Source organism: Dasypus novemcinctus, chromosome 8 (assembly GCF_030445035.2).
Source record: "Dasypus novemcinctus isolate mDasNov1 chromosome 8, mDasNov1.1.hap2, whole genome shotgun sequence".
NCBI lineage: Eukaryota > Metazoa > Chordata > Mammalia > Cingulata > Dasypodidae > Dasypus > Dasypus novemcinctus.
This window is the reverse complement of record NC_080680.1, coordinates 83,450,874-83,466,450: the sequence shown is the minus strand read 5'-3', so window position 1 is coordinate 83,466,450 and position 15,577 is coordinate 83,450,874. Positions and strand designations below refer to the sequence as shown.

At 51.2% G+C, this 15,577-nt stretch overlaps 1 protein-coding gene and 1 pseudogene across 1 annotated transcript in view; one reads left to right on the top strand and one right to left on the bottom strand.

Annotated features, from left to right (window-relative positions):
- Positions 1-15,577, bottom strand: part of ALDH1B1 (aldehyde dehydrogenase 1 family member B1) — a 316,919-nt gene that overhangs the window by 102,594 nt on the left and 198,748 nt on the right. The window lies entirely within an intron of this gene.
- LOC101443938 (PHD finger protein 13-like) overlaps positions 1-15,577 on the top strand; it is a 78,127-nt pseudogene that overhangs the window by 29,954 nt on the left and 32,596 nt on the right.

Sequence of the window (15,577 nt, the reverse complement as noted above, 5' to 3'; positions counted from 1 at the left end):
AGCTCGGGGACCTGGAGCTAGTTCTTCACGAAGCTTCTGCTCCTCGACCTGACCCTCTTTCAGGGAAAGGGTCTTGGGACCCCTCCTGGATGTTCTCTACCCTGAGAGTTCCCTCCTTAACAGGAAGCCACCTCGGGAAGGGAAAGAACAATTAACACCTTCCCATTCCCCGGGTGACCCCCTGCCAATTACTGCAGCAGGACCCACCTGCTGTCGAAGTGGTGCCCAATTATCAGGAGTAAGTGTGAAAGCCAGTCACTGCCCCAGAGCCTCATTACCTGCCCCTCGTCAGCCTGACGGGGACAGGGAGGCCCAGGCCCTGCTCCTTCCAGGGGGGAGAAGCAAGGAAAGATGACAGGTTTCCCAAGTGCTCACCCCCCCAGGAAGCAAGGAGGCTGGCTCCGCGCTGTCGCTGTGAAGAGGCAGCTGCTTGTGTTATTTGTTTATTTTTTAATAATCTAGTGTATGTATTAGTCAGCCAAAGGGCAAAATACCAGAAATTGGTTGGCTTTTATAGAGGGTATTTATTTAGGGTAGGAGCTTACAGATAGCAGGCCATAAAGCATCAGTTACTTCCCTCACCAAAGTCTATTTCCACATGTTGGAGCAAGATGGCTGCCAACATCTGCCAGGGTTCAGGCTTCCTGGGTTCCTCTCTTTCCGGGTCTTGCTTCTCTCTGGGCTCAGGGTTCCTCTCTTCCCCGGGCTTGCGTCTCTTTCCTCTGTGAGCTTACTTGCTGGGGCTCCAGCTTAAGACTTTAGCATCAAACTCCAACATCAAAACTCCAACATTAAAAACCCTCCAACTCTGTCCTTTGTCACGTCTTTTATCTGTGAGTCCCCACCCACCAAGGGGCGGGGACTTAATGCCCCACTGACTGACCCAAACAAAGCCCTAGTCATAATTTAATCACAGACCAGTTTACAGACATAATGCAGTATCTATTTTTGGAATTCATAACTATATCACACTGCTACGGTGTACTTCTGGGAGACGAGGTATTGGTGCTTGTCTGTATTTCTTCTAGCTCTTCCAGGAAGGACTCAAGCCTTTGCTGTCCGTGGACTAAGAAGCTGTTGCTTGCAGGCACCAGTTCCTTCTTAGCCTTTGTTTTCCAAAAGCCTGAGCTGCTTGCGGGGGTTTGTACAAGGGAGGAGGGGAGAGAGGAGCTGCTCTGGGAGATTGCCCATGGCCGGAGGGTGGAGGAGCCTGCAGGGCCTGGGCAGAGCTGGGGCGCTGGCCAGCGGGAGGTGGCAGCCCTCAGCGAGGAGGGCTGTGTGTGTCCCCAAGGAGTCGGACTTTGTCTCCACACCAGAGGTGGCACGGGGGCCACGGGGCTGCTGGCCGCGACCACACCCAGGCCAGGAGGGGCAGCCACGGCGGACGGGGCCGGCAGCCGTTCTCCAGCCTGCCCGCACCTGGGGGCCGGGGCTGGCCCAGTGCTTGCCCTCCTCAGTGGGCCCGAGCTCCCACATCCCGGCAGGGTCCAGAGCTGTGCTCTGTGTGCCGGATTTGAAGAAGATAAAGGAATGAGATTTATCTGACACCTCCACATTCTTTGCAAGAAGACACAGGGTGTGAAGGAAAGAAGGACAGGCACTGCCAGGACTCTGGCTTGGTGACTGGGTGCCTGTCCGAAAGAAATCCACTAGATGTTGCAACAGTTTTTCCTTTAGAGAGAAATTAGGAGGTGAGTAGTGTTCTGGCCTTTTTGTTCATTGATATTTTATAAATTTTCTCTAATAGGATGTTTTACTTCAGTAACAAGAAAAAGAACTAAAGTTTATCCCAGCCCCCACCCCTTCCAGTAGCCACTCATTCCCCGCAGGCTGACCTTGAAACTGCTTGGCAGAGCTTCCAAGGGTTTTCCTGCTCCCGAGGCTACCCTCCCTGCCACCGGCCCTGCCTTCCCTCCCCTTGCCTGGCTACTCATCCTTCAAGACTCAGCTCTGAATCTCCTCCTCCAGGGCCCTTTCCCTCCTTGCCTCCTTCACCAGGACCCTGGGCTCCTGCGAGGAAATGCCCGTGTCTGTGTCTGCCTCCCCAGCCAGCCTGGGAGCTCCTTGGGGCAGGGACTGGGCTGGATTCCTTTCTGTCCCCAGTGTCCGCTTGGGCCTGGGCACACAGTTGGCACCTATTAAATGCTGGCTGAAGGAAGAGTGTAGGACCTGGGGTCCTTCCCTCTCTCTACACGCAGCTCCTTTCCTGCAGATGGCAAGGGCTGAGGGGGACACATGACAGGCCAGCTCGTCTCTGAGATCTGGTCATCCCTGAGGCCAATGGGCAGAGAGCAGCCCCATGAGTCCAGGCGCAATGGGCTCTGAGCAGAGCATTCACACTCTGCAGGGACGGCTGCTGCCATGCCACAACCCCGCGCGGGCAGACCAGTTCCGAGAAACTCAGCCTCTCATCCTCAGCCTTGCCTTGTTTGAACCATCCCACACCCAGGAGCCCAGAAGACGTGTGCGCAGAGGGTGAGGCTGCACGTGAGGAGGCCCAGTGATAGCACAGTCTCACCCAGAACAGTGTGCAAAAACACCCAGAGCACAGCTCCTTACAGCTGCCCACGCCTTATACACCCCCTGATAGATGCCTTCTTGGGAGAGAATTCACGTGGACGTCTCGAGTTTCGGGGTGTCTTGCAAAGCAAGGTGCTGACAACTTTTGGTACAGACTGTGTATTCATGAAGGGATAGAGTTTCTCCCTCCAGAGCAGAGGGCAGGGTTGTTTGCTGTCCAACATATAAAGACATCTTTTTCTGAGGCAAAGATAGACCTGTGTTTTCTAACCTGAGGACGCCTCAGTTTTGATGTACACCCATTGCACATGCAGCTTCCACCTGGTCTGCTCTACATCACCCCCATGGGACTTGGGGGCCAAGGGGAGCCGTGTGAACATGCAGCTCATGCTGCTTGCTGTACTGCGAGTCATAAACACCTTTGGCCCTGACCCAGAAGTCTCGTGCCTTCTGCCAACATCCATGAAACTGTGGCAGGCTTACATGGCAGCTTGCAAATGGGGCGAAATCTCAGACCCTGCACAGCGCTTGACAGGACTCATTCAAAGGAAAGGTTGAATCTTATAAGAGCAGGATCCAATTTTCTTAAAGTTTAATGAAACCAAGAATGGGCCTAGCACATGTGCAGCTCCTGGACTCCAGCCTTCTACATACACCATCTCACTGAATCCTCCCCGCAGCCCCACAAACTGTATGATGAACCCCATTTTACAGATGAGGAAACAGTTTCCAAGAGATGAGGGGACTTGCCCTGGGCAGACGGATTCAGAGGCCCAATCCACTCTCACTCCCCCTGGCTCCTCTCTCCCCGGTCCCGGCAGTGCAGTCGCTCAAAGCAGCCACGAGAAGCCCACTCTGTAGCAAGAATCTAGGGAGCAAAAGGTGTTCCTATGGCAACCAGCCTCCTGGGTCCACATCGGTGCAGATGCCTCAGCCTCAACCCTGAGGTCTCTAGGTTTCAGCCCTGGGAGGATTCCAGCTGGCCTTTCCTTGGTGGGATTATTGAGCTTAGGGGAGTTCTCAGTGCTGGCGACCACTGGAGCTGAGGAGGTACAGGATCGTGTATGCCTTCCTGAAATGATTCAACACAGCCGTGATGGAGTCCAGCAAAAATATGAATAGAAGACGTTGTGTAGCCAGACACTGTTCTAGGTATCAGCCACAGAGCAGGGAGGAAGACAGAGAAGTCCTCCGCTCTGAGGGTTCTTCGCTTATCAATGGGTACACAGAAAACCAGATAAATATAATTTAATTAGAGTCAGTGATAAGTGCTACCAGTAATAACAACAAGAAAAATAAACGGAAGTGGATTTGGCTCAACTGATAGAGCATCCGCCTACTACACGGGAGGTCCAGGGTTCAAACTGGGGGCCTCCTGACCCGTGTGGAGCTGGCCCATGCGCAGTGCCAATGCGTGCAAGGAGGGCTGTGCCACGCAGGTGTGTCCCCCACATAAGGGAGCCCCATGTGCAAGGAGTGCGCCCTGCAAGGAGAGTCACTCCTCGTGGAAAAGCGCAGCTTGCCCAGGAGTGGTGCTGCATACACAGAGCTGACGCAGCAAGATGATGCAACAAAAAGAGACACAGATTCCCGGTCCACTGACAGGAATGCAAGTGTACACAGAAGAACACACAGCAAATGGGCAGACAACTAGGGGGAGAGTGGAGAAGGGGAGAGAATTTTTTTTTTAAATCTTAAAAAAAAAGAAAAATGGGCAAGGGGACAGTGAGTGAAGAAGAGGTGCTGCAGGGGGTGGGAGTGGGGATGTCAAGAAAGGTCGCTCTGAAGAGAGGAAATTTGAGCTGAAATCTGATGGAAAGAAGAAATGAGCCAGATAAACAGATAGGGGAAGGGCATTCCAGACAGAGGGAATAGCAAGTGCAAAGGCCCTGGGGCAGGAGTGTACCTAGTATGTTCAAAGAGCACTGAGATGGCTGGGTGGCTGGAATGGAGTTGCCAAGGCTGAACCAGGTAGGACATGAGGTTGGACTTGGGGAGATGAAAGGAAGGACTCTGGTACTGAGGCCAGACAGGTCTCCATTTATATCCTGAGGGATGTCACTTTCCATCTTTGAGCCCGAGTTTCCTTACCTGCAAAAGGAGGCCAGTGACACCTACCCCAGTGAGATCATGGGTCTAAAGCATGACGTCCAGTGCTCAAGTAGGGGCTCCTGTAATTACTGTGCATTCATTATTGTTTAATTGAGGGTCTTCTCCTTGCTCCACTCCCATTCCTGCACCACAAGAATTAGATGTAGTCGCTGCAGCAACTTTGGACCTGTGAGCTGGGGTGCCAGTGGAGTGGAGGTTTAAGCCTTTACCAGTAATTACCGCTCCTGAGAAGCCCTCTTGGCTCAGCGACACGCTCAGCGTGGCGAGGACGACAACCACTTGTCAGAGGCTTCCCAGAGAGACCACCTGGAAATGAGAGCAGCCCTGACTTGGGGAGCTGTGCCACGGGGGAAGGGCGGTGCAGGCCCCTTTGTCATTAGGCAGCCAGAGCTGGAGGGATCGCTCCGGTTTAAATTAAGGATTTAATGAGATGAGGCCAAATTAGATGCAATTAAAAAGACACTTTAGAGCTGGCAGACGACCAAGAGAGGCAGTAATGACTTTCCTAGAAGGAAATCCCACAGGCTGGGGGTGGCTGGGGTGGGGGTGGGGCACCAGAAGGGCTCGTTTTTCACTCCTGGAAACTTCCAGGGGTGGGCGGAGGGGAGGACAAAGTAGAATTAACCATCCGGGCCCAGGTGTGCGTGAGGGCCACTTGGCCCTGGCAGGTCAGCACAGCAGGGGCTCAAGGAAGACCATAAGTAACTTCGCCAAACGTTGCCTAAATATATATATATATATATAGTATATTTTAAATCTTGAAACAAAAATGCTGTGCCCTCTCCTTCCAAATTTTAGCCCACGGGAGCCCACCGACGGGAGCACTTGGGCAAGGGCGATGCCTCGCAGACAAACCTGGGTAAAGCTTCCCCAGCCCTGGGCTTCCAGGTGGATTCTATTTTTTTTTTTTTGAAGATTTATTTTTTTATTTCTCTCCCCAACCCCTCCCCATCCCCCCCCTCCCCACCCGTTGTCTGATCTCTGTGTCCACTCGCTGTGTGTTCTTCTGTGACCGCTTCTATCCTTATCAGCAGCACTGGGAATCCATGTTTCCTTTTGTGGCGTCATCTTGCTGCGTCAGCTCTCCGTGTGCGCAGCACCATTTCCGGGCAGGCTGCACTTTTTTTGCGCTGGGCGACTCTCCTTATGGGGCACACTCCTTGCACGGGGACACCCCTGTGTGGCACAGCACTCTTTGTGCGCATCAGCACTGCGCATGGGCCAGCTCCACACGGGTCAGGGAGGCCCGGGGTTTTAACCGTGGACCTCCCATGTGGTAGACGGACGCCCTAACCACTGGGCCAAGTCCTCCTCCCTGAAGGTGGATTCTGAGGGGCGCAGCCTGGCCTGGGAATGCTGCTCTCTCGCATGGGTCTCCTCTGGGGAGTCATACTCCGAGGCAACTGCCCTGGGTCCCTGGTCGGCCATAACAAAGCACCACAAACTGGGTGGCTTAAAATGACAGGACGGGAAATCAGACTTGGCTCATTCTTCTTCTCCCAGTTCTGGAAGCTGGAAGTCCAAGAGGAAGGCGTCTGCGGGGCCGCCCTCTCCCCTCCCTTGCTTCTTGCCAGCTTCTGGGCAGCCTTGCCACGCAGCCCTCCCTGGCTTTCAAGCTTGTGGCAACACAGCTCTAGCCTCTGCCTCTGCCTTCCCGGCACCTCTCTGACCCTGAGTCTGAATTACCCTCTTCTTACAAGGACACCAGGCTCCACCCGCATCCAGCAGGACCTCATCTGAACTAATTTCAACTGCAAAGACCCTATTCCCAAGCAAAGTCACAATCACAGGGACCAGGGGTGAGGACGTCAACAGGCCCTTTGGAGGGATCCAGGTCATCTCAGTGTCAAGAACAGGTCCGGTGCTCCCAGAGGCCTGCGCTCAGCACAGCCGTAGGGCTGGGCAACCGCAACTGGAGGTGGAGACCCCGCGAGCTGTGCCGCTTCCAAACCCTTGTCATGCTCTGTGGAAGGCTGCGTACTTTTGTCTGACTTTTGCTAACTAGAATGGGCTCCGTTTGACAATGTAGGGTCATACTCTGGCCTCACTTACAACTCTGGACAGTATTTAGGATAAAACTGACTCCTAAAGCTTAGATTTAACATGCAAAACAAAATAAATTTGCTCAGAAAGTCTAAGCGAAGAGCTGTCAGAGATGGGCAGTGAGGCATGAGATTCACTTACATGATAATTCTGAACACCCTACAAGCTACATTTGAAAAGTATTATTCTGCCAAACAATGATTACTTAAACTAAGAAGCCTATTCATCTTCCTCCAGATTTAATACTCACAGGATAAGGAAGGAGAGCAGGGCTTAGATATCATTAATAATTCAACCCTGAAACAAAATAATTGCCTATTATTTCTCTTGAAGTTCCTGAAGCAGACGAATTGAAGAATGTTCTGATGCCATAAGGTAAACTGTTACCATCTGCAACTACCTTTCAGGGCAGAAGAGGATTTTCATGATACAGTAAAACCAAAACAAAATACTGAAATAAAATGGGTCTTGGTGTTGATACTGGTCTACAACTATTATTCAGAATGCATAATTACAAATTATTTGGGTTATTGAAATAGACTCATTCTTATTCACTAATTTTATATTAACTAGTGTTTCTAATTTTGAACTGAAACATAAATTTGCACAAACGTCACTCTTGTCAGTTTACTTAATGGACTTTCATTCACAAATGTGTTTGAACACTGCTGCTGTAACAGTTGGAAACGGCTGAGCTAGTCATTGCACAACTGGGATAAGAATCCCCAGAGAGGGACAGGGGTTTGTTCAGGGCCATAGAATGAGCCACAGCCAGGGTGGGCTTAAAAGCAGGGCACCCTTCAGCGGTTCAAACTCCGGGCCTCCTTGACCCGTGTGGAGCTGGCCCATGCGCAGTGCTGATGCGCGCAAGGAGTGCCCTGCCACGCAGGGGTGTCCCCCGCCAAGGGGAGCCCCATGCACAAGGAGTGCGCCCCGTCAGGAGAGCCACCCAGCACGAAAGAAAGCACAGCCTGCCCAAGAATGGCGTCGCACAAAGAGCTGACAGAGCAAGATGACCCAACAAAAAGAAACAGAGATTCCTGGTGCTGCTGATAATAATAGAAGCGGTCACAGAAGAACACACAGCAAATGGACACAGAGAGCAGACAACTGGGGGGGGGGGGCGGTGGAGAAGAGGAGAGAAATAAAAATTAATTAATTAATTATTTAAAAAGTGGGGCCCCCTGACCTCCAGCCCAAGGCTAGAGACCTAAAGAGGCCATCCCGTCTCTGCCTCAGCTCCGTCTCCTGCCTCTGCCTGGTCCACCCCCTCTCACTCCCTGGGACCCCTGCAGCTCTCTTTTCTCTCCCAACCCCCCCGCCACACCCCCACCACACTGAGGGGCACATCACAACATTAAGTTATAACCACTTCCCTCCTTCCAAATCCTGGGGCAGATGCAGATGGCAGTTTCATCCCCTTCTTCCTCTAGCCACCACATCATCTCGGGGAGCCTCGTGGACTACTGTGCAACGGGAGTCTGAGCAGACAGAGCGTCAGCCCCCAGCCCCACTTCAAAGAAGGCAGTCCTGCTCACGTGGGGTAAGAGGGATGTAGCCAGCACTCGAGTGCAGAGGCTCTGACACCAGGCTGTGCAGGTTCAAAGCCCACCTCTTAGCAGACTTAGAAGCCCTCTTAGTAGACTTCCGCCCACAACGGACTTCATAAGTCAGTTCATGTGAGGCATGTAGACAGTGGTCGATAAGTGCTAGCCATCCTTATCTCTTTTATTCATAAGGGATTCATGTACGATTTTTATTTTTTAAAAAAGGATTTGGCTGCTAAAGAATGTGGGACAAATACGGGCTTAGAAGGCAACTTTTAGGGGAAGCGGAATTGGCTCTACTGATAGATTGTCCACCTACCACATGGGAGGTCCACAGTTCAAAACCAGGGCCTCCTGACCCGTGTGGTGAGCTGGCCCACACGTAGTGCTGATGTGCGCAAGGAGTGCCATGCCACGCAGGGGTGTCCCCACATAGGGGAGCCCCACACGCAAGGAGTGTGCCCCTCAAGGAGAACTGCCCCACGCCAAAAAAGTGCAGCCTGCCCAGGAGTGGCACCGCACACATGGAGAGCTGATGCAGCAAGATGACTTAACAAAAAGAGACACAGACTCCCGGTGCCACTGACAAGAATACAGGCAGACACAGAAGAACACACAGTGAATGGACACAGAGAGCAGACCAGTGGGGGAAGGGGAGATATAAAAATAAATCTTTTTTTTTTAAAAAAGAAGGTAACTTTTAAATGTTCTGCTGTTCTGCCCAGGTGCTGGAGGCCCTTTCTATCTGACCTGCCTTTGGCCATTTCCATTCCTCTTCATACACCCACGTGCCTGCCACGCAGTCTTCTCATTGCACCCAAATTGTGTCCTGCCCCTCGGGCCTCCATCCCTGGGCCTGGAAGACTCCTGCTCACCTCCCAAGGCCTGTGGATGATGCTAGCCCTACCCAAGACCCTCCAGACTTCCTGGAGGTGAGGTTTCAGGGCAGGAGGGGGACGAGCACACCGAGGGCTGGAGGCTGCATTTGCACGGCTAATTCACCATTTTCATTTGGAGCGTGTGCTTATTTAGGCTTTGTAAGGGCTGAAGGAGATTGTGGGGGAACTCAAGTGCTTCCCACCCCATTAGAACAGAGTCATGCTGCTTCTGTTTGCTCTCCCATGTGGCTTTGGCAGAGCAGAGTTTTGCCCCACGGGCCCTGGCAGTGTTCTTTGCCTGCTCTCTGCCCCAGCATTCACTCTGGGCTCTGCCCCCGCCAAGCACATGCGCAACCAGCTCGTCAGCCCTCTCAGAGCAGTGGCCGGTGTCCAAAGCTCTCGTGTTCCTACACTTAACCCCCCCCCTTCACCCCTGACCCTGGTCCCTACCCCCTGCCCCAGCTCATTTCACAGATGGGAAAACTGAGGCCAATAAAGGATAAGGGTGCTCAAAAACACCTTATGTTTGGGACCACAGGGAGGGGGGTGCTATGGGGCCAGAAGTCAGCAACAGTTGGACCACTAAATCAAACAATAGATTCTGATCTATAACAAACCCCAGAATTCATTGAACTAATCAGTAACACCTGATTGCCAGCATAATACTAAAGACTGATTACCAAACCCTTCAGCCAATAGACAATTACGGTCTCGTGCAGCAGTTTTCAAACTTTAGCATGCAACAGAGTCAACTGGGCTCTATCCTCAGAGTTTCTGATTCAGTAGGTCTGGGGTGGAGCCCAAGAATTTGCTTTTTTTTCTAACAAGTTTCCAGGTAATGATGATACTGCAGGACAGGGCACCTCTAAGAACCCCTGATCTCATGGTTTGTCTTCTCCAGCCTAAAGGATTTCATGTGGACACCAGAAGCTTGATGGTCCCCACAGCCTCCCATCCTCATCCCTGTTGGTTTCTACTCAAACCTGGCCCATACTTCATTGTGTTGAAACAAACCATTGCTTGTCTCCCCTTTGGCCTGGGAACCCCTCCTGGGTAGAGATCCAGGCTTGTTCCTCTCCAGATTCCCAGTGCCTAGAACCGGGTCTGAGAGCAAGGGCTCATGAAACATTTGGAGGCTGAGTTTTGAGGCCACTGAGGCCCATATAAGGGCAGGTTTGCACCCAAGCTCTTACCAGGCAGTCAGCCGAGGGAGCCAGAGCCAGAAAGCTTGTTCCCTCCTCTGCAGCCGATCTCTAGATGCCTCCAGGTATGGCCTGCTCTCTTATTTCTTCCCACTGAGAAACAGGGAGAAGAGGTTTCCCAGCCACCCAGCTTCCTATTCAGGCCCCCGCTGGGATCCTCTCTGCCTTCTTCTTTCTGCTTTTGTCAAGTCAGAAGAGTCAGAATCCTCTCTGAAGGACACCTGCCAGCCTTCCCTGCCCCAGTTGCAGACCCTTCCCTCCAGTGAATGTAAGAAGACTTTCCCTCCTCTGGGCCGTTGGGTGAATGTTGTTGACTCAGTGACCCTAATCCTAGTGATGGTTAAGAAGGTCACCATGGAGTTACCCTCCAGCCCCTTCACCCTGACTTTTGCCACCATTCATTAGTTTGCCCCATGTTCTCAGCCATCAGGCTCTAAAGTCAGATTCACTCTCAGTGACAACACACCAGGGCAGACTCAGAAGACAGTGCGGTTGTAGAAAGAGCATCTTCCCTGTTAAAAACAGGCCAGCTAAGGCCAGGACAAGTGATCCAAACCTGGTAGTTCCCTCCATGCTGAGCTCCATGAAAATGGCTCTACCACCTATTTCACTGACTAACAACTCTAACAACTCTTGGTCAGGAAAAAAAACACTTGAAACTAGTATTTTAGTTATCTATTGCTGCAAAACAAACCATGCCTAAATGAAATGGCATAAAACAACCACAACTGGTTATTTTTCATGATTCTGTGGGTTGGCTGAGCTCAGTTGGGTGACTCTTCTGCTTTGTGTGTCATGTGAGATCACTCAATTGGCAGCAGTCAGCTGATGGCTAGGTTGGGCTGAAAATTCCAAGAAGACTCACTCCCCTATCTGGTGCATTGGTGGTCCTCCATATAGTTAGCTTGGGCTTCTTGGCTGCATGGCAGTCTCAGAGTTACTGGAATTCTTACATAGCAACTGGCTTCCAAGAGGGAGACAGTGAAAGCTTCTAGAACTCTTAAGGCTTAGGTTTGGATGTCTCAGAACATCACTTCTGCCACATTCAATTGGTCAAAGTATATCAAAAGGCCAGTTCAGATTCAAGGGGAAGAGAAGCAGACACCACCTCCTGATGGATGGAGAAGCATACACATACCAGGAGGGAAGGGATGGATGGCAGCCATCAATGTCACCAGGAAAAATGTCAGAGGCCTTTCTCAGCCTGGTCAGCCCCAGTCATCACAGCTGTGGACATTTCTGAACTATGTTACCCTGTCGATCTGGGTAGTCCCAACCTGAAGAGGCTTTGAAGATGAATTACAACAGTGATCTGAGTGAGAAATAAAAGGACCCTAGCCTGGGAGATAAGGGAGCTGGGTCCTTCCATGGCCTGGCTCCTGATTTGGTATGAGAAACTGGGCAAGACTCTGCCCCTCCCTGGGCCACCAAACTCAGGACTACCTTTGTCCATGTGTCATTTGTCCCTAACACTTCCATCAGAACTAAGATCCTTTTTTTTTTTTTCACTATTTCCTAGGTTTCATAAGCAGGGCAAGGGCCTCCCTCCTCTCCTCTAGCTTTAGCAATTGAAAAATAGTCCCTCACCCTTGGATGTATAACCAGAAACCCTACTATTACTAAAGTTAGCCCAGTTCTAGGATGTTTGAAGGAGATCTTTTAGAACTGCAGCTAAAACACAAAACAGATAACTGGAACTGAATGCCAGAGAAAGGACTCAAATTGCACTTAGTTCCTGCCCCCATTATACAGATGAGTATATTGAGGCAGCCTGATGTGGAGAGAAGGGCATGGATTTAGAGAATTGATTCCCGAAAACCTTCTTCCTTGGCTATAAAAGGATTTCTGGGAGCATGGTGGTTCAGCAATGAGACAGCCCCTGGACCTGTGAGTTAGGAAACCAGGGTTCAAGTTCAGCTCAGACCTTGGGGAAGCGCCTTCTCTCTGGGCCTCAGTTTTTTTTTTTTTGGTCTTTATTTTTTTAATGTTACATTCAAAAAATATGAGGTCCTTATGTACCCCCCACCCCCCTCACCCCACTCCTCCTTCCATAACCAAAACCTCCTCCATCATCATGAAGCATTCACTGCACTTGGTGAATACATCTCTGAGCACCGCTGCACCTCATGGTCAATGGTCCACACCAGAGCCCACACTCTCCCACAGACCACCCAGTGGGTCATGGGAGGACATACAATGTCTGGTAACTGTCCCTGCAGCACCACCCAGGACAACTCCAACCCCCGAAAATGCCCCCACATCACATCTCTTCCTCCCATTCCCTACCCCCAGCAGCCACCATGGCCACTTTCTCCACACCAATGCCACATTTTCTTCAATTACTAATCACAATAGTTCATGAATAGAATATCAGTAAGTCCACTCTAATCCATATTCTATTCCTCCATCCTATGGACCTTAGAATGGTTGTGTCCACTCCACATCTATATATCAAGAGGGGGCTTAGATTCCACATGGATGCTGGATGCAATTCTCCTACTTTCAGTTGTAGGCACTCTTGGCTCTCTGGGGTGGTGGTTGAACTTCTTCACCTCCATGTTAGCTGAGTGGGGTAAGTCCAATAAACCAGAGTGTAGGAGTTGCAAGTCTTTTGAGGCTCAAGGCCTGGCTCTCACATGGACAGTCCAGAGATTCAGGTCCCCTGAGTATACACTAAACCCCAGCACCAAATACAGTTCTGGTAAAATTAACGGGAGAGGCTTGTTGACAAAGATCACATCTGAGTCCAGCTCCATCACACAGAAACACAAACTCCAAAGTAGGGCCAACTGACATGGCACTGAAGTCCATCTGCCATGACCATAGAACCTGTGGGTCTCTGTAGCCCTCAGAAGAACCAATACCTGGGGTTGTATGTACTTTATCTGTCTCTGGGACTCTGCTGAGGTGTGCATAAGGGCAACCCCTCTGATAACCTCCCAGCTCTTTTTGGAGACTCATAGCCATATAAACTTATTTGTCCTTTCCATTTCCCTCTTTGATTCAGGTCAAAAAGCATTTTTAACTCCTGGTATTATATGTAGACTGAGATATTCTACTGGTCCGAGTTGACCCTTTTATTCTACGTCATTTTCTAGTTACATCATCAGCTGGTACTTGGTAGTAATCCCTCAGTGCCAGGGAGGCTCATCTCTGGGAGTCATGTCCCACATTGAGGGGAAGGCAATGCATTTACATGCTGAGTTTGGCTTTGAGACTGGCCACATTTGAGCAACACAGAGGCTCTCAGGAGGTAACTCTTAGGTACCCTGCAGCTCTATGGGCCTCAGTTTTTCTATCTATGTAACGAGGAGGTAGACTTCATCTCTAGTGTCCAACTTCTTTTGTTTGCTCTACCCCATAATAATTGGCCTCTATACCTGGCCCTGTTCTAGGTGCTGGGGTCACAGAGAATGTCTTGGGTCAAGTCCTCTAGAAGAAGTCTCTGAGACAAGGATTTGTGTGCAGTGTTTTATTAACAAGGTGTTCCCAGGAGAAACCATAAGGAGCTGGAAGCAGGAGAGGGAAGAGCAGGAAGCCTGCGAGGGAGCCACTTCAGTCCACACTGGGTGCTCGGGAGTATAAATGACCCCTCATTGCTGTCCTGTCCTGAGTCCAGGCAGGGGCCTCCACCCCTCTGCACCTGCCGGTCACTGGCTAAGGCACTTTAGTCTGCCTGTGGTGGCGGGAAATGAGTTTCCAGTGGCCTGGAGGAGCCCGCTGAAGGGTCATCACAGTTGTCAGCCACTGGAAGCAAAAGACCACTGAAGCCAGGGAGGAGCCCCCAGAACCAGGCAAGGGCACCTGAGGGGGCCCCTGAGGAGCCCTGGTGGAGCCTCTCTGGTGTCCCTATCCTCAGGGAGCTCACCCAGCAGAAAACGTCCAAGCAAACAGGCAGATTCATGGTTACCTGTGATGTTGGATAATCATCTCCACTTTCCTAAAGACCACCTGCAAAAATGGGGAGTTACAGTTTGGGAATTGGGAGGTAGGGAGGGGCTGAGCTTGCACTATCAAGCCCCCTTTGCAGCTCCCTTTCCCCACTCCCCAGAAGGGCTGCTGTCTGTGCCATTGCCAGGAGCCTCGCTCAGACGGCTGAGGTGCTGAAGACAACCACCGGGCTCTGGCTCCCCACAGACTAACTGCTAGCCCAGGGGAGTGGAACAGACTGATTTCCCAGGGGCCCAAGTGTGTTTTCATAATTCTGACCACCTCCTTTCACCCCACATCTCTGGCAGATCCAGGGACATTTATCAAGTCATTTCCTGTGCAAATCCGCACTCCCACCCTTGACTTTCAGGGCAGAGGAGGTAGGATGGGGGATGGACCAGGGGAGGGCTCTGGGAGGGCTTCCTCAGGGTGAGAGAAGTTCAGAGTCTTTTCAGAGGAGGACCAGTCCTCCCTGTTGTACTTGGAACCCAACCCTAATACTTGCGGAAAGCCTGAGGCCCGCCGGCCCTGGAGGGCCCTTAGTTTCTAAGCCATGCTTTCCAAACCATGTTCCTCCAAGTCCTACTTTGCAAGAAGGGACCCCAAGGTCACCAGGAGGAAAGGGGCCAGTGACTCTGTCCATGTCATCAATGTATGGCCCACCACACAAGAGGCCAACTGCAAAGGCGTCTGCAGCTGGACAAGAGCTCCCAACACGGATCCTGTGAAGCCGCTGTCGGGCTGCAGAGCCTAGGGCTGGGGGGAATGGGGCAGACAGCCCAGGAGCTGGGCAGAGCCAGCGCTGACCCGTGGCGCCTGGTTCCAACTCCAGGTTTCACTTCTTCCCCTTTAGCCCACGCGGCCTCCCACCAAATCTGAAATTCAGAGAACATGGACGGAAAAGAGATGCAAGAGGCGATTCAGACCAAACCTCCTTCTTCCATCCCATGCCTGGGTTCTCCCACAGCATCACTGGTGATTGCTCCTCCCACCTTAGCTAAGACACATCAAAAAAAATCTAAAATAAAAATAAAATAAAAAAGGAAAAATATATGAAAACAAAGAAAAAATATTAAAAAAGCAAAAGGAAAAAAAAGACACATCCAGGGACAGCAAGCTCACTGCCTCTTGTGGCAGACCCTTCTGTCTTTGTAATCCCCCTGTGGGTCCCCACACTGCCTGCTGTTCAACTGCCTCACTCTGCCTCTGGGGCACATGGAACAGGTCTGTTCCCCTCCCCTGGAAAAGAGTCCTTTTAATTGCAACAACCAGAAGCACAGCCATAACAGCAACTCACTCCTTAGAAAATATTTCTAATTGCTTTTCCCTTTAACTGCTACCTGAT